The sequence below is a fragment of the Protopterus annectens genome, chromosome 9.part0 (assembly GCF_019279795.1).
Source record: "Protopterus annectens isolate FY-2018-M chromosome 9.part0, PAN1.0, whole genome shotgun sequence".
Lineage (NCBI taxonomy): Eukaryota > Metazoa > Chordata > Ceratodontiformes > Protopteridae > Protopterus > Protopterus annectens.
The window spans coordinates 1055551032-1055571890 of NC_056743.1; positions in this window are offsets into that span (position 1 = coordinate 1055551032).

Below are 20859 nucleotides of genomic sequence, written 5' to 3' on the forward strand. Positions count from 1 at the left end.
TAGGTCCCTAGAGCGTGAAGCTCAGAGGGATTGGGATTTCTTTAGGTGTAGCATGTCCAACAGCTCTGGGTTTGACATAGCTTTATATGTTAGGCAGAGATCACCTCTGAGTAGGCGATATGCTACGGAGTAAAGCTGGAGTTTTTTGAGGCGGTCAGTGTAGGGCATTTGTTTGAGTCCAGTAATCCTCTTTGTGAGGTACTTCTGTGGCCTTTCCAGCTGCTGCAGATGTCCTGTGAGGTACATTCCAAAAGGGGCGTTGTACTCTATAATGGGTCTAATGAGTGCTGAGTAGAGGGTAACGATGACCTCTTTTTTCCTGGACAAGAACCCTTTTATGATGAGGTGTGCCACGTAGAAGGACTTCCTGACTACTGTGGCGATGTGACTATCAAAGGAGAGACTACTGTCCACGTGAGTCCCAAGGTCTCTTATCACGCATTCGGTGTTAAGTAGATTGCTGCCTATGTGGTAGTTCATGGGTACAGAGTTTTTACCAAAGGGGATGACACTGCACTTTTTGGCATTGAGCTTGAGGCCATCGCTCTGACACCAGGCATCTGTCTCAGACAGGCCCTTCTGTAGGATGTTCACATCATTTGGGGACTTGACTATGACTCCTAGTTTGCAGTCATCTGCGAACTTCATTAGCCAGAGGCCTTCTGTGTTAGCCTGTACTTCATAGTTAGATAGCTATACATATATGGATAAATATATTGATCAATATATAATCAGGAAATGACAAATCTTCCACAAACCTTCAATCTTCTGTAACAATCTTCTATCCTCCTGCCAAGCATAGTTCTGTCTTATTTCTACAGAAATTAAACAAATAGCCAAACCCCTGTATACTATACCAAACAATGGTCCTCCACATCCTTATGGGCTTCTATTGTGATTCATAGCAAAGAATGCTTAGTACTTCCTCTTCACCAAATCTACCTCCTCTTAAGGCCTCAAAAATTTTTTCAGCACAAGACTACAGGGCTGTTTCTTCAAAAAAAATATCCTTGGAAAATTGGTCTGCATTTAATTATGTACCTACTTGCATAAATGCACCATGCTCTGTAGGAACAATCTGCTTGCATAAATGCACCATGCTCTGTAGGAACAATCATTCCAATCAATCATTTGGTCAGGCTGTCATACAATGGCTGCATTGTACACCCTAACTGATGACATGTATGGAAAAGGGAAATCAAACAGGTGCAATATTTATTACTCCAACTACAGCCTTTGACCTTTTAGAATAAAACTTTCTCCTCGACTCCCTAACCACCATTGGTATTAGCTCAGATGTCCTTACCCTACAGAGTTAAACTAGGCTTATCTATGTCCTCTACTGCCAACCTATACAAAGGAGTATCCCAGGGTTTTGACTCTTACACCTATTTTTGTCTCAGTTTATAGAAAAGTTTTCTGCTGACTTTCCGCCCCATGACCGTCGTACCGTAAACTGGTTATATGATAACTTATAGATCTGGTTCATCACCATCCACCATCAAATCATAACTTGATCTTACTCTTTTCCGTAAGTGCCTTAATAATATCATCTTCCTACTTAATCAAAAAGGAAGCCATGATGTTTAATACAGAACAAAAACGAAGACGTTTAGTAAACAAAAATAGCAAAAGCTACATAATAACCATTTGCTCAGCCTTTGGCTTGGTGATATTGGTAAGGAGAAACCTAGAATGACAATTAAAATATTGCCTTCCTTTAGTCTCTACCACTTCTGAAAAGAACAGAACTACACTGTAAATCTTATTGAACCAATCCAGTGACTCATTGCCCTCTTCTGTATATGGGAAAAGCACTGTCACTCTCTTGTAAAAGTAAAATGGTGCCTGATCACACAAAGGTTAAATTTACTTTTTGTCTCTCTTAAGTTCAACCTCCTTAATCAGAAATCCTCCCTGACCCTACCTGGTCATCTTACAGCTAGATTTTTTCTCTATAACCTTTGCTCTCTCCCTGTAGCAAGGGATTCCCTTTTCCTCACCAGTAACAATCTTTATTGTACCAATGATGACTTTCCGTTCATGTGACCCATACTTTATAAAACCCTACCCTCCAACATGAAACATATTTAATCCCCCCTTACTTTTTCTCCCAGCTATAAAACAACTCATATCCTGAGTTAAATGCTCTATACTCCAACCCTTTAATACCAGAGCTCTCCCTAATCTGTTCCTCCTAATTTCTACTTTTGACTTTTAATGTCGTACCCATTTCAAATTACCTCTTTTTCCTTGTTTCTCTTCTTCTCAATTACCCTGCTGCCCTCCAATCAATATTTTATTCATCTGTCACTAAATTGCAATTATTGCACATACTATAATTATTGTATATACACTGTAATTATGTACATACTGTAATTATTCTGCATAATGTAATTATTGTACATACTGTAATTATGTACACATTGTAATTATTGTGCATAATGTAATTATTGTACATACTGTAATTATTGTGCATACTGTAATTGTTGCACATACTGTAATTATTGTGCATACTCTAATTATTGAATATATTGTAATTATGTACATACTGTAATTATTGTGCATAGTGTAATTATTGTACATACTGTAATGACTATAATACTGCAACTAATAAGGAATAATATGGTATTCTCCATCTAGAAAGCTTCATCATAAATTTAAGTTCATTAGTTCTTCAAACAATAATTTAGGTACATTTCTGTTTGTGTATATATCTTAATTCGGTACTTACGTATTATCGCAACCAGATTTCCAAAGTCACATAATTCCTCGTGTTAATGTGAAAACAGTTATGTCACCATTGAAATGTGTGTGTAAAGAAGTAAGTAGTAGTGTGTCACATTGGGTATGAGGCAGCAGGAGTAATAACGGTGAAATTTCGTACTCCACCTTGGTGTGCCTCATGTCTTTTGTGAACTCGACAGTGGCACTGTGCTGTACAAATCCTGCATTCCATATTACCGATCATAGCTCTTTATAGTGCATGGGATTGTATGGGTACAAACAGGTAACAAAAGGGGTTTTACTGCTTTTTAAAGCCAGGAAAGCATTTACCAACCGCTGTGTCATACACAGCGAGTACATCTCATTACAGAAAAAAAAAAAACTCGGGGACTGATGTCTGTAAATCTCCACAAACAGAACTACATGTTTAACTAAGTCCTTCAGAGTTTTGAATGAATTAATGTGCCTTATAAGAGACTGGACTGCAACAGGGGTGGGTGACAACTGATCACAAACCTGCAAATGGAGTTTTCAAAATAAGGGAGTCAGTTTGTCTAAGTGTGCCATGTTCCTGACTCATTGTCTTGCTGGGAATGCTGTGACTTTCATGACTTGTACCATTAAGGATGACTGCAAAGCAGCAGTCAGCTGTATAGGTCAGGAAAGGATGCTACCAGGGAACAGGATTTTTTTTGTTATTCCTCTTCCTATGTGAAAAACTATCTGACACAATAGTACTTAAGAGTTTACACACCCCTTGTTAGGTTAAGTGACATGGTTTCTTCAAAACAGTGCATATTATGAGACTTCAGAAATCTGGTTGCAATAATATGTAAGTACCCTTTATCCTGTTTCTCCCTATTTATACTTTATCCCAGGCAGGCCTGAAAATCATCCATGCAGAACAGTGCTGTACCTTGATTAAAAAAAAATAACAAATTAAAATAATCCACATGCTAAGGTCCTTCCCCTTCTTTGTTTCTCATAGCTGGTATTTCACACCAAATTTGTTGAGGTGCAAGTGTGGTACTTAGCATTTGTCTGCAGTCAACCTCAATTGCCAGCTTTCCTACAAACCCCCTGGGACCATTGCCCTTAACTGAGATCCCACCACCTCCGCCTCCCTTACTATGACTGCTGCACCAACTTCTCTCAAACTCCAATAATTTGTTCAGGTAGGCTGCATCAACTGCTTGCTTGAACTCATATTTATGTTCAAGCATGAGACGAGTGGCAGACTGAGTTGTAAGACGCTCAGGTCCCTGGCTTCAAGATAGTAGACTTTGATTGCTTGGGACTTTAGTGTTTGCAGTACATCCTACAAACTCACTGTTCATACTGTTTCTGCAATATTTTAGCATTCATCTTAACAAGGGAACATGAAGGTCAGAATGCTGTGAAACAAGTATGAACTCACTAGATAAAGTGCTATGTTTTCCACTAAACAATTTATATCGAAGCTGTCTTGCTTCCTTGTATTGTGTCAGTCAGTGGCATCATGTGTTTTAATGAACACATGGTGTTTTAAAGATACTTTGTTCATCCTAAAGAGGTACAGTAAAACTTCCATCAAGTAAGGTTTGTCTGTTTTGCTTCACCATGTACACCACTGCATACTACATTCCATGCATGCAAACAAATGTATCTTACACTACTGCAAACTGCATTCCATGCATACTAATGTATCTTACACTGCTGCATACTGCATTCCATACATATAAATGTATCTTACACTGCTGCATACTACATTCCTAAATATACAGATGTATCTTACACTACTGCATACCGCATTCCATGCATACTAAAATATCTTACTCTGGTGCATACTGCATTCCATGCATACTAATGTATCTTACACTGCTGCATACTGCATTCCATGCATGCTAATGTGTCTTACACTGCTGCATACTGCATTCCATACATACAAAGGTATCTTACACTGCTGCATACTGCATTCCATACATACAAATGTATCTTACACTGCTGCATACTGCATTCCATGCATGCTAATGTATCTTACACTGCTGCATACTGCATTCCATACATACAAATGTATCTTACACTGCTGCATATTGCATTCCATACATACAAATGTAACTTACACTGCTGCATACTGCATTCCATACATACAAATGTATCTTGCACTGCTGCATACTGCATTCCATACATACAAATGTATCTTACACTACTGCATACTGCATTCCATGCATATTAATGTATCTTACACTGCTGCATACTGCATTCCTTGCATACTAATTTATCTTACACTGCTGCATACTGCATGGCATACATACAAACGTATCTTACACTGCTGCATACTGCATTCTTGTATACTAATGTACCTTACACTGTTGCATACTGCATTCCTTGCATATAGATGTATCTAGCATTTGATAATAGCATACAAATTGGTCTCAGTTAGTAAATGAAGCTAGGGTGAGTAACACAGGCTACATACATACATACACATTGTGTTTCTGGGTTATAGTGCTAAATCCTGAATATGCTGTGCCTTTTCTCTACAATGCAACTGTTGTCAAACTATTTTTCCATCCAAAGAACTGCATCTGCTGTTCTCTGACTGCCAAATAATATACATGAGTCTGTTCTTCAGTTTTGTCATTTTTTTATGATTAAGTTGGCAGTAACTTTCGAGCATAATCTCTCCTTTAGAATTCATTTTTAGTAGTTCCATATTTTTTGGTGCCTCATATCCTCAAATATATGTGTGTCATTAACGTTTTCTTTCTTTCTTTCTTGCTTTCTTTCTTCGGGTAGAAAAGAACACACCATGTGCAGCCCCTTTTCAGCATTCAGGTTCTGCATATCTACAACCTCACACAAAGACTAACAGCAGCCCGCTTTTGAGCTATGATTAAAAATCAGTTCTTGGAGCAGGAATCAATATAGAGAATTATCTTTTTACAGTACCTAAACACAATTCCTTCTCCTGGTTTCTTATCTTTAAACTAATCAGCAGACAGCTCAGTTGTCTGAATGCCTTACTATGCCCTGCACTGCTCCCCTTTACCCTGGGCCCCAAGTCTTGACTTAGAATGTCGCCACTGCAGACAATAAAGTTTCTGCTTCCCCAGTCTGAGGAGTGGCTGCTTTCTATACAGCCAACATCCAATTCAATCAGATCATGTGATCAACTTCCATACATTTTTTAAGTCTTACCATCACACGAACCCCTGTAGATATATACTGCAAGTCAAATAGGGACATTATATACTTGCCATTCCATACTTATTTTCATCTGTGATTAACTGTGTGATGATTATAAAATCATGTGTTAGTTAGATCAGGTCAGTTGAGCTTCCAGAAAGTGACTCAGTAGAAGTCACAAAAGAAACTCTTTATCAGGTTGCAAAGCAAGGACAAAAAGTTAAGTAACATAGTCAGAGAACCATCATAAGTGATTTGAGCAACAGCTTGCTCAACAGTTCACAGGACAGCAAAGGCAGAAGAAAGTACTTCCAGCAGTTTCCGAATGAAGAAACCTCCCATAGAAGTTATACTGCCCCAGAAACAGCCTATGATGAGAGAAGAAGAGGAGCCCACCCTAAATGAACTAAGAACAGCACTAAGGAAAAAGAAATAAGGGAAAACAGCAGACTCAGCTGAGGACACAGCAGATATGTTGTTGGGTGAGACAGGGGAGAAATGGCTGCTGATAATGCTCATAACTGTATGGAGACAAAGGTAGTTTCCAGATGACTGGAGAATAAGTATGCTAGTGCCAGCGTACAGTGTACAACAGCAAAGGGGAAATCAAAACCCACGTGCATTACAGAGGTATCATAATCCAGTCACACTGCACAGAAGTTCTGGAGAGGGTGTTTGATAAATGAATATTCAGAATAGTTAAAAGTAAGACAGAAAATTCAGATTCAGATCGGGATCTAATACAAGTGACTCAGTGTTTGTAGTGAGACAGATAGTTGAGAAGGAGACAGAGATGAGGAAAGAGTCCAAATGAGTATTCCTAGACTTGGAGAAAGGATATGACACGGTCTTAAAAAGCTGATTTGGGCAGTCTTGGGGTGGTTTGAAGTCCCAGAAAACTGGCAGAATTAGTGCAGGTAATGTACAAATATGACACGGTCTTAAAAAGCTGATTTGGGCAGTCTTGGGGTGGTTTGAAGTCCCAGAAAAACTGGCAGAATTAGTGCAGGTAATGTACAAAGACCCAAGTGTAGCATGTTGGACATGCTACACTTAAAGAAATCCCAATCCCTCAGAGCTACACGCTCCAGGGATCTAAGCCTTGTCATCACAATAAACAAAACATGCTGGAGGGATAGGTTCCTGACCCAGAGACTCCCCAGACTCTGGAATAGATTGCCCATACATGTCAAGCAGAGTGCCTCTTTGGACCTCTTCAAGAGGAACCTTGACGATTGGATGGGAGAAAGGAAATTCACCCCAGGGATCACGTCAGTCGCCCTGCTAGACAGGGGTCCAGGAAAGTAAATAATGTGGGAAGAAATAGCCAGGGAATTGTTATGGCTAGGCTTGTATAGGCCCTAGGGCTGATAGCCTAGTACCAACCTATGAACCTATGAACCTATGAACCAAGACAAAAGTACGAACAGTGTTTCATCTTACAGAGGGATTCCCAGTGGAAGTGGATGTGTATCAGGCTTGAGCTCTGCTCCCAGTGCTGTTCATACTGATGATGGATTACATTATCAAACAGGTTGCACGGGATAGATCAACAGAGTTACTCTATGCAGATGATCTGCAACTGCATGCAGGCACTAAGCAAGAACTTCAGGAAAGGATAGGGGAATCGAATGCAAAGTTGAAGGCACGTGGGATTAAATTGAGTACAGATAATACAGTTTTATAACAGTAAATGGGAGAAGCAGAAGTAGCTAAGAACTGAGATAGAAGGGAAAATAGTGGAACAGGTTAACAACTTCAAGCATCTGAGAGGAGTTGCAGCCAAATGGCACAGGGCATCGGGATTAGTGTATGACAGAAGAATGCCAAATAATTTGAAAAGTAAGATGTATGGCACAGAAACATAGGCAGTAAAGGCAGAACAGCTGAGGAAGCTAGAAGAGACTGAGATGAAATGTCTGAGATGGGTGGTAGGATGGACACTGTAGACCAGACAAGGAAATGGAGACATCAGAGCAGAATCCAAAGTAGTTCCAGTTACAGAGAAGGTTAAAGACAACAAATGACAGGGATTCAGGCACATGTGCAGAAAAGCAGAAGACAATCTTTTGAAGAAGATTTTTGGATAGACAGGAAGAAGTCAAGAGGAAGTGAGGGTGTCCAGCAAAGAGGTGGCTGGATTGTGTGAGAAGACCTGCAACAGACAGGCAGACAGGAAGAAGTCAAGAGGAAGTGAGGGTGTCCAGCAAAGAGGTGGCTGGATTGTGTGAGAAGACCTGCAACAGACAGGCATGAGTGTTGAAGAAGGTAGTGTAGTGGCACTAAATCAAGAAAAATGGCAACAGTTGACACAATACCCTGATCCCATGTAGAAAATATTAAAAGGATAGGTAGATGATGATGTGTCACTTAGATCAAAACAGATTTATCACATTGTTTCTAACTGCATTTGTCTTAATCCTAACATTTCTAATGTGCAGTTAAGACACCCTACTACTACATTTCGATCTATCTTTATGGAACATATTTTCACGGACACAAATGATCAAAACACAATCCATCCAAACTCAAGTGTGGGCTTTAACATGGATCCTCCAGGGAGTAAGTGCATGTTTCTCCACTCCTTTGCATTCAATGACTTGTGATTTGATATGTCATGGTCAACATTCCATCAGTTGACCAAAATACATTTCATGAAAGACAATGCAACCAATGCAATGCAGACTTGACAGTCACATTTATTTATCAAGGAAAGGCATAATGATATTACATTAAATATACATGCAGTGTACAGAGCTCTCAATAACACCACTTCATAATATCTACAAGAGAGCAAGTGGACACTAACCTTTCACCTTATAGGTTCATAGGAGGTTACTAGGCTGGCAGCACTATAGCCTTTACAAGCCTAGCCGTGTTAATCCCACGTATCCCCATTTGTATGTTTTAGGTAGTTTGCAGAAAGAATTTATGAAGAGAGTGGGTCTGTGATCAACACCAGCTACCCCTGTCAATGGGGCGACCTGGCTGCCACTCCAGGGGTGAATTTGCAGTCATATTTGAATAGGGCAGTGAGGAGCTCTGTTTTACATGAATAGGAAGTCTATTCCCGAGAAGTGGCAGTATCTGAGAGACATATCTGTCTCTCCATCATGTTCTGTTAATGTCACAAGCTGGTTTGAGATCCCTAGAGCAAGTGATTCCTGTGTCATTTGACTTGTGGATGTGTAGCATTTCCATTAGGGCAGGGTTGGAAATTGCCCTATAGGCCAAGCAGAAGTCACTTCTCAGCAGCCTATAAGATACAGAGAAAAGTGACAGGGCATTCAGCCTATCTATGTAAGTCATTGTTTGGAGTTCCTGTATTTTCTTAGTGAGAAACTTCTGAGGTCTCTCCAGCTGCTGCAGGTGTTTGGGGAGGTACATGCAAAAGGGTGCATTATACTCTATTGCTGGTCTGATGAGAGTCAAGTACAGGGGAGTTATTACATCCCTTGACCTGGATGCTAGGCCCTTGCTTAGGAGGTGTGATATGTAGATGGCTTTCCTTACCACTGTGGAAACTTGGTGGTCAAAATTCAGATTGCTATCAACCTGTATTCCTAAGTCTCACATCACTGGGTTGGAACTCAGGGGGGTGCATTCAATATTGTAATTTATAAGGAATTCATTTCACCAAAGGTAATAATGCATTTTTTTTTCCATTTAGTTTTACACCATGGCTTTGGCACCAATCATTTGTTTGTATTAGCCCTTTTGTAATATGTCGACATCCCTGGGAGACTCAATGATTGCTCTCAGTTTGCAATCATCAGTGAACTTGGAGAGCCAAAGGCCATCTACTTTGGCCTGGACGTCTGAGAAATAGATGCCAAACAGTAAGGGGCCCAGCACAGATGCCTGTGGTACTCCACTGGTGATGGGCCTACTGGTGGAGGTGGAGTCACCAATTTTGACAAAATATGTTCTATCAGTGAGTCAATTGGCAACCCATCTAGTAACATAAGGGTTAAACCCTGTCTGGGAGAGTTTCTCATAAATGCCAGAGTGGAGAATTGTGTTGAAAGCCTTGGAAAGGTCAAGATAGGCTATGTGTACTCTCTTACCTTCATCCATGGCTTTGTTGACATTCTCAAAGAAGTTCTCCAGGTTCAATAAGCATGATCTACCCTTAACGACACCAAACCGGGTTGGGTCCAGAGTTTGCATGTCACTTATGTCCTTGTTGGTAAGGTCCATGATAATTCTTTCCATGGCCTTGCAGATTAGTTTGGTTAGACTTATGGGTCTGTAGTTCCTAGGATCACTTGATGGCTCCCTTTGTACAGGGGGATTACTGTTGCTGTTTTCCATTCTGCAGGAACATAGCCACTTCTCAAGCTATGATAAAAGAGAATGTCAAGCGGGTCCAGTAGGTCTTGTTTTAGATTGTTTAGTAAACAACCTGGGATATTATCTGGTCCCACTAAGTACATGTTTTTGGCCTTGGCAAGTGCAGAGAAGACCTGTTCCCTAGTGATACTAGGCAGGGGGCTGGTGTCAGGTATGCTTTCAGATATGGTAGGTGGGGATAGATTGGTGAAGTTAGCACTGAATCTATCAGCTAGCAGGTTGGTGATACCTTCCAGTGTAGCATGAGTAATCCCATCTACAACCAGTTTGGCACATAGCTGGACATTGCCTTTTAGACTTTGGATGTAGTTAAACAATGCCTTATTATTATCCTTGGCTAGGAATTGAATTTTAGTTTCATAATTTGCTTTAGGAGACTTTACAAGATTTCTGATTTTCTTGTTTAGGCTTAGGAGGAAACTCTTCCTCTGCAGAGTGATATCCCTCTTGCTTTTGGACAACAGCTTCTTCCACTTGTTACATAATCTGTTTATACTTGAAGTCTACCATGGTGGCTTGTTTTTACAGGAAGACCTGGTTTTGATATGGTCAGGTACAGCAGAGTTAATGCAGTCACTTAAGTGTTTGTACAAAGCATTTATGTACATTTCTGCATAGTGATCATTGATGTCTGCAATTGCATGTGGTATGACGCTTTTTATACCATCACTTAGTAGGCTGTAGTTATTTTTGGAAAAGCTTTTATAATTTTTGTTCCTGCTAGGGTGCTAATTCCAGCAGTTACTTCAAATGAGACTGAGTTGTGGTCTGACCAAACCAGGGAGGGCATCACGCAGGGGGAAGTAGAGTGCACCCCCCCATGTTGATGAGTACTATGTCCAGAACATTAAAGCACCTAGTGGGGGGTGCAGACTATCTGTTCCAGACCATTTGTGTTAACAAAGTCCAGAAACTTCTTGGCGAGCAAGTTTTTGCTCATGTATGTTCCCCAGTCTATGGAAAGATAGTTGAAATCTCCCATAACTAAGGTGTTGGGCTGTATGGTGAGGGATTCCAGTAAATCAAGGTAGGTGGTGTGCTTACCCTGGTTCATGGTGGGGGATCTATGTGGTATGGTACTTTGCCAATAGATAACTGGACATGGAGTAGTTTAACAGACTCATGTTGTTTGACCAGTCTCAAAGTATATTCAGTTTTAATGAAGATGGAGACACCTCCACCTTTGGTTCCTTCATGCTCAATTTGAGGTCTGAACGTGTGGAAGGTATTGTAACCTTGCACAGCCGGGGTGCTCTCAGTGGAATGTCTCAGTAACTGCACAGACATCAACATCCTTTAAGGTGAGGATTGCTTCCAGGGGGTGTAGTTTCATCTTTAAAATCCTAGCATTAAGCAGCATAACTTTCAGTTTGTCTCAATTACATTTTGTTACTTTGGAAAATGTGTGGTTTTGACATTGCCTAAAAAGGGCAATATGGGAGAGGCAAGGTCCTTTGCCAGTATCCAAAAGCCTAGGGGAGACAGGTGCAGACCATCTCTAGCAAAGCAGCAAGGCTGTCTATCATATCCTCCCAGGCTAACAGATATTGGATCCCACTGGACTGACACCAGAAGCCCAGATGCTGAGCCAACTGTCAAAGTAAATCATTTTTTGTTTATATTGTGGCATCATTCTGGGTAAGGGTAGGATACTGCTTAGGGCTAGGGACATACTTGCCTGGGACACACAGAGAGTTCCATCATGTTTATCTTCATATAATTTAGAGAGGTATGTCTCAAGTCATTTACTCCAACATACACTATAACAGAGTAATAACGGTAGTTGTTGCTGAGTGACTTGAGTGCATGTGTGATTTGTCAGATCCTGGCACCTGATAGGAAATGTACTGTGACCTTCTTGTCCAGTCTGGTGAGTGAGACATCTGTGTGTCTCACTATGGAGTAATCTATGACCAAGATGTGATATTTTTCACCTTAGGGGCTTATTTTTTGAGACATATGTGTGTGTTGATATGTGTAGTAGCTTCTTTTTGCTTAGTGATGAGTGTGCATAGTGTGAGTTTGTGAGGTCTCTGTTCTTTTGGTAAGCTTTTAGTGAGCACCTCCATGTATGTGGGTTTATGTGTTGTGACCTTATTTTGTGTGAGAGGTAAGGTTTGTGTGAGCAGTGAAGCATATGTGCTGACAACCTGTTTGATGTCAAGTTTGTTTTTAGGTGAGAGAATTGACTCGAGTTTCACAGTGTATTTGCATCTCTCACATAGGGTGTTAGTTTGCTTCCAGAGTAAATGGCTATCAGTATACATGCAGCAATTGCTACATTGCCTCAAGACACCCATATCAATCAAGATGGCAGGAGAAATGGTGGGAAACTGGCCATCCATTGTGTTAGGATTTTTCTGGAGATTTAATATCAGAATGTGGAAATCACTTTGTTCGGTTAAGCTTATCATCGAAATACAATGCTGAATTACCGAGACTTTGATATTTGCTGTTTTAAATATGTGACCGTTGAACTACATTTGCCATTTGAATATCAGGATTCCAGATTTGGTAAGTTTACATTTGCTTTTAATACATTTTAAACCATACATTAAATGTAAGCTTAAACAGACAAAGTGATTTCCACATTCTGATAGTAAACCTTTTCTGAATGTGGCATTTGAGAAGGAAGTGGGATAGCTGGACTTAGTACCAAACAGCAAAAATCAAACAGCAATTCAATTAAATACAGTTAATGAAGTACAGTGCTGGCTTAAAATATACTTAATTTTCAGTTTCTTTTTTCAGTGAATGCCTTGGATTTCAGTGCAGATGCAGTCCAGACGTCTGGCTAAAGTTTTCAAAAGTTAAGTAGCTTTGGTGAACTGACTGCAAACCCATGCAAATGCAAGGCTTATATGCAGGCAAATTTAAACAGCTTTAACACAACTACCAATGGGAAAGACCCACACTAAGCATTTCTCCAGCAATCCCCAAATCAGATGGGTCCTGAGCTACACACTTCTGCCACAAGGGTGCAGGGAGGCCCTCAACCAGTAGTTCCCACATTGAATGGATTAAATTTAGCTCTCTGCTCCCACCAGAGTGCAAAAGGATCCTCCCAATGTAAAACAAACTGGCTTTGCGCTCAAGTGCAGTAACACATACTTTAGAACAGAAGTAAGAATTCCTGCAATATCAGGAATGCTTGAAAATAAGTTCACTAACCCTGAGAAATGTTCACAACACACACAAACTTTGCAAAACTTTAAAATATTTTTCAAACTCGGGAGAATGTTGGCAAACTAGGAACAGTCTTTGCAGTAAAAAACAAAAACAGTGACAAATTCAACCAAATAAATAAATGCAGCACAGAAGCGTTACATATCACTGAAACAGCTAGAGCAAGTGGAAAAAATCTACTTAGATCAGCTTTGTAGATCCAGACGGTTTTAGAAGCAATCCAAGTCTTGCAGTTACAGGTGTCCAAGTCAGGCACAAGGAAGCTCTGAATAAATGGGCACAATCACACAAAAATGTAATTGTTTTATGCCAGTATCCACTCTGAAAAGATGTCAAAAGCTTTTCTATTGATTTTATCTAATATGTATTTGTTCAGGCAACACTAAGACTAATCCAAGTCTTGACATCATGATAAGTAACACAACTCTAAATCTCTTAAACAATAAGACAGGTCTTGGATTCATACAAATAAATTACAGAAACATCTGTAATAATATTCCTTATCTACAAAGTTAGTTAGCTAATATCAGACCTTATGTACTTGCTGTTACAAAAACTTGGCCAAAGCTTTTTTATAAGTGATAAGAGTTTTGAACAATCCTGGTTAGACAATATGGTGGAATTATCATATTGAATAAGGAGCAGATGATGTGAAAGCATTTCTACAGGACAGGATTAAATCCAAACTTCATGAGCAACAGCCTGCATACGTACCCGACTAGGAAACATTGTTCATGATCTTTCATGTGAGCAATCAAAATGACTAAAGACTGGTTATATCTATACTGTCAGAAATTGTATTAAAATGGTAGCACCTAACGTCAGCTTGCACTGTGTTTTCCTTCTCAAACACTTAAAGGAGAACTCCACCCAAAAGTCAAGTTTTTCTTTCCAAAATGATTTTCCTTCACTGCAGTCCAACACTAAACACTTCACATAACAGAAAAAAAACATCATTTAATAATTATGTTTGCTTTTCTTTCCTGCATTTGGCTCATCAGTTACAAAGGCTACTATAGTGACAGAGTAATTAGGTTAGGTCGCTAATCACAACTATAGATCCATTATGAAAACAATGTCTCTTAAACAATGCCATTTAAATATGCCTTATAGTTATAGATTGCCAGCATCACACTTCAAATAAATAGTGTAACCTGGAGTCTGAACGAACACAGGGCTTTCATGCTTAGTTTTCAGATGCAATGTCATTGCCTGTAAGAAAACTCACTTCCATAAAAAAGAAATCAGATATGTTCATCTAACTCTTCTTACTTTCTGTCTTTATTTGATTTTGCATTTTTTTCTACACTATAGTTTCTGTAAAAGTACACGGTTCTTCTGGAGTTGGGGAAAGAAGATTATCAAAGACTTTAATTCTAGCTACAATATTTAATACTGTGAATGCAACACAACCCATCTCAGCCCAAGTAACACCTATTAATCACAGGGGTCAGATTTCTCACATGTGAACACTGAACTACAGTTGTTACTTTGAAAACAGCTGTTAGCTCGGCTACATTTGTAAGCCTGTCATTCAAACATTCGTTAAAAATGCTACAACAGAGATGGCCACTAATGAAAAAGCAAATTAAAAATGCGGATTGATACTGGCGATGAAAAGTAAGCAGTCACAGCAGTGTTGTAAACTGATGAGAGAGAAAACTACAGTAAATTTCTATCTGTCCCTCTTACATGACACGAGGAAGGCAAAGCCACCGACTGTAAAACAAAATAATGCTAGCCATGGCAGCCTCCTTCAGATCATTCTGGGGTATAACAAATTAAAAAATAACAGTAGCCATTTACTTTGATACAGAGGCATTAGCCGTGCAGAAAAGTTCAAGATTTGCAAAAAAATCATGTTTTTTCAGTTTTTGGGTGTGGTTCTCCTTTAAACAACCAACATCCTGCACTTATTTTGTGGAAGTTCATTCATCTTATAGCCACGCTGGAAATTCACATTATCTGAGTTTTAAAAGAATTCCCAGTGGTCAGGACAGGACAAATATTAAGCCATTTTGACTGGAGGGGATCTCTCACATATCAAAGTTATTTTTGCATGATTCAGTATCACACTTTAAAACATTTTAGACCCTTGTGCACCCAACAACCAAACTAACAAATGTCAAAAGTAACAGACTTCCATGAGTTTTAAAAGCAGTTTATGGTTTAAAAACACTAAGACACGACATGGGGAAAAACATAAAGTCCTACATAATAAGAATAGTGATAAATAAATACATAGCTCAGAAACAAATATCAAAAGGCTATAAATAGTTAAAAACATACAATTGCAGCCTGTCCTAGTGGAGTAGAGGAATAGATTCCTCAGGTGATTGATGGTTCAGGCAGGGGAGGATAGTCATACTTATTCAGGGCAAGGGGTGCAGAGCAGGAAGCATTCCTTCTGTGTTTACCTTTACAGGAGGTCTGAGGTGGATTTTTAGCTAACCAAGCCATTGCATGGTGGTAGCCCTCTTTAGTAAGTGGGCAGAAGCACTAAATCACATGGGGAAGGTGTTGTGGATCCTCATAGTAATGTGGTTAGCTCACCCCCCTCCCCCAGGAAGTGGGATTAGGTGAATTCTAAAAGATATTATTGCAAGGATATTGGCAAGAGCACAAACACCTTAATGTCTACAAGGGAGACAGCCTATCAAGGTGTCTCATTCTCTAGTCATTCAGAAAGATTGAGATTGTCACTATTAAGCAACAAACAGGCCAAGTCCAATTTGCACAGGTTTCATTGTTGGCATGACAGAGACAGAAAAGGAATACAGGAAAAAACAGATAATTACTCTACATTCCATTCCAGTCATTTAAAAAATTCTTCTTCCTTCTGGAAGTCATTAAACTCATTTTGGAGAAAGATATGCTTATTAATGACCCATACACCCTTAATTCTCACTCACCTACTGAATAAATTCAAATTATACTCGTCCACCATCACTGATTCATTAACATAAAATCATGCCCAAACATATAACTCAAGTTATAGAAAACAATATTATACAGTGTGCAGAATTCTGTCAATCATACCAACAAACAATGCTGCAGTGCATAACTGACTGTGAAAAATGAAGCCCATAATCAACCTCACAAGACAGCCTTACCCCAGCTTTACATAGACTAGAAGTTAATGGCATTGACCTACTGCTAGGATGGTAGAGACCCTGACATTTGGGAAAAAGCCAGTATAATCGAACATAGCAATAACAGTGACATACATAAATTCATACCTTTCAGCTGTAAAGAATTTCACAGAATGTCCAAATTTCTGCCTCATATTTTTGTCTGTTCCTCACACAATTTGTGGTTTTCTGGCAACTCATTGAGGATTGCAGTCAGAAAACAGTATCAGACAGTTTCAGACTTCATATCCTTCAGAAAATGCATGCTAATACAAACCTTGTTATGCTAGCAGCATTCTAAGCTTGTAAGAGCAATATTCAAAATCTGTCCCTGATTGTGGCCCTTTGTATCACTGATTCTGTTTTGGCTTTGCCCAGAATTCTTGACCACAGAAGTTGAGAGGCATGCATAAATTTGTACATTACTACCCAATCTACTTGCTCAGTTTGTATTATAAGAAGTTCTAAAAATCATACACACTCAGCTCACTCATTATCTTAATAAGCAAGGTATGCAACAGGAAAATTTACCCCTGGTCTGGCAGCTACGTCTCTAGCAGATAGAGGCAGCCTAATAAATATTTGACCACCTATGCGCAAGCCTACATATACCCCTTAAAATAACCTTAGGGTATTAAAACTTGTCAGATACATTATTAAGTACACAGGGGATTTTCGACTGGAAACAGACTGCCTGCCTTGCTTGGATTACTTTCGAATACTTAGTAATGCTGTACAATTATATATTTTCTATTATTACTTTTGTTTTGTTTTGTTTTGTTTTGATTTAAGTTTACGTTCGCTACTTCTACTACTATTGTCTGATCTGATTAATATACAGTGATTAACTAGAAATATATGGATTGAAAATCTTCCACACAGAGAAGTTTCTTACACTGTTTTGTTTTAATCACCTATGAACCCAGCATGGTCTCTGCACTGAGCATGGCATACATATAGCTTTTATAAAACTAACTGGACTAGATTGTATCAAACTTAATCAAAGGCATGTTAACTGCAGTGATTTTCTTGGATTTCTAAAGAACATTGTCTTGTTAACCATATTACTTCAAGTGAGACATTAAATTGAGATCTCATCTGCTTTAGGTGGTGGTAGCTTACATGAATGTAAAAGATTCCCATAGCATCTATCAAAAATACTTGGGGGAGGAGGGAGATCTCCTCAGTGCTCTGGCCAGATTTCCCCTGATAGTAGAAATACCTCCATGTGTCTCCCCAGAAAAGTGGCCACAAAAGGATAACTAACTAAATAAATAACTAAATGTTATGATGCTGAAATGTCAAAGACACTAAGGATGTAGCATATTATCTTCAAGTAGGGTACAAATTGCCTGTTAGGAAGAAATGAGGCTACTGCCTGTAGCAGTACACTGTGCAGTAAACATTAGCCTTCTATAGGGGTTCCTCAAGGCTCTGTCCTTGGCTCGCTACTTCCTCCATTTGCACTAAAACACTAATAAACATTAAGGAGATACTCAGCTGATGCAATATGCTGATGCTACTACACTTATTTGTACCAGAAGTACACTAAAAAAAACTATCTGATGGTTTGCAGGCAGGGTTAGTCATAAAGAGGCAATGAATATCCTACATTAAGTGCATCTTTAATATAGTTAAGATGAAGAATATGAAACTGATCTTTTTTTTAGGAGGGGGGCAACATAAGAAGCATCCCAACTGGAAACAATTTACTTGACATTTAGAATTCGGGTCCTACTGAGTTAGTAGATTCTTGGAAATATCAAGGCATTGTTTTGGACAAAGAACTGTTGTAGCTACTATGAAATAAATTATATGGAAAGAAACCTTACCTTACATCTCAACCAGGCTCACTTTAACCCTAGCTTTTTTACTTCTAGCATTGCTTTGCTATACTGTGGCTTTAAGCAACTGGAATATGCATGTTGGTAATAAACTGTTTAGTGCAAGAGTGTCCATATATGCTGCAAATGTTCCTTTTTCATCCCAGCATTGTGTAGCTTTTGTCAGTTTAAACAGGATGTCTTTTTTATCAACGCATCCTTGCTGTTAAGGATGCATGGACGTCTGCTAGTTAATGCAGAGGTTAAGACTGTGAGCTGACATTTCTGTGGTACAGGGTTTGATTCCCACAGCACCCTACTGTGTAACCTTGAGTAAGCCACTTAACCTGCCAATCCTTGGAGGAAACTGGGAATTAAATTGGGGTTATATTTTCAGTGGTCCCCTGGACCACAAACCTAGTAACTACCTACAAAAATCAACGTGATTGATATGATCATATTAGCTTATACATAAAACTTTGTAGCAGCCATACAAAGCTCAGCTCCACTAATTAAATGCTGCTTGATCACCCCTGGCATGTCTTTTTCTGCATGTAGTTTTGTTTGCTATTAATATTTATTTAATGAATTATTTTTGCTGGCATGCTACTTCAGTTGAGTTTGCCTCCTTGTGTCCCATCTATAAATGGACTTTTCCAATAGGGTTAACTCCATTAACAAGATATAAATAAGAAAATAAGCTATTAACTTGTTTACTTTAAAGCATTGAGGAGTTTATATATAACACTAGCAACATTACTTTGTTTTTGTCAAAGGCTTAAACTAGCAGGTTATGTATATTGGAGCTTAGCAAATTATGAAGTTGGCTGATCAGAATATGAGTTTAAATGCAGCACACTTACATAATTAACTATGCACTAAACTGATGCAAATTGTTGGAACAAGGTAACAAATTAAATTAAAGGTATTTATGCAGTCAGTGAGGCTTTAAAGAGTCTCCTGCAAGCTTCCAATAAACACATAACCACTCAGTCAGGAAGAGGTCACTATGGCACTGAGAGATGACTCTGTTAGTAACCACAGTTTTCGTTTTGGGGACTAGGTTACAGTGTCACACTAATCAGGATCAGGAGAGTGGTAGGACCATCAAACTAGAAAAAAATTGCTTGTCCGTATTAGGTGAGACTTTATTAGCCCAATCTAAGAATGATGTATTTCTGACAACTGTTACTTATAGATAGGCAGTATAACTAGGTCAACAGAATGGCTTATCCAACAGAAGTACATGGACTGAGACAGAGCAGAATGTGTTTATGCCATCTCATGCTGTTTTTTATATACATGTGAAGAAGGGTGAAGCAGGGAAGAAAAATTACATTTTCAGGTTTGATAGCATCCTCTGATATTGCATCAACAGTTAATAGTGCACAGGGCTGAGTAATAAGATTAGCACTTAGCAACTGCAGCAATATCAGTGGCCATTTGTTTTATCTGCCTACACATGTACTGTCCTGCATGGTATTTTTTGTGGGAAGGAACCTCATCTGTTTAACTGTAGCACGGTATTGGGCAGCATATCACTACTGAGCATGCTCCTTGTATATGTACCCTTTGAACTATGGCTACATCACCAGACAGCAGACACTAGCCACAATTAGTCTATAGCATGCCAGGATCTGAATATCTTAGTGATGTCTATTTGGTTTGGCTGATGACATTTTTAATTTCTTTTAAAGTGCAGGAAAATAATTTTGTAGGTTTTGGTTTGCTATTATGATGAGCACATTACAGGAATTAATTTGTAACTAATTTCCCTAAAGCTTGTAATCAAGATTTTTTTCTGCCACTCTGATGTGTTTTCTTTTGCAAAAAAAAAAAAAAAAAACCTTCCCACCTCTGTCAGATCTCTACATATTATTCATGTTCTTTTACTTTAGAGCACTGTGCTGGTGAATTATAGTCGTTTCAAATTTTCACATTGCAATATTTTTTTATAATGTGATCATTTTGTGTGCGTTTTTTAACTTACTCAGCATTTGTATTTATCCGCCCATACTTTCCGTCCGATTGCTTAATCTGTTTGCATTTGTGCAGTACTTTAGGTTATTATGACCATATAGTATAATGACAGTATATACTTTGCCAGGGTTTGATGCATCAATAAAAAAGGAATAAGTACAAAGATGTTGTTATCAATTTCTACCATGTTTTTTCTCATGTAGGTTAATTATTGTCAGCTGCCTAAAGCAGTACTGACAGAGTAATGTGAGGTTCATGCCACATGCTTCAGTATCCTGTTGTTATCCATATAAAACCCATTCATCCTGTCTTAACTTTAAATGTGCTTGTGTTTGAAATTACCTGGAACACTCAGAGTGGTCTTCCATCTTTATGCAACTTACCCAACCAGATAATGAGAAGTGGGTCCCCTAATACTTCCTTTACGCCATCAGATCCCACCACCAAAGCATAGCCTGAGGAAGGAAGGGTTAGTACAACAGTCTGTTAGC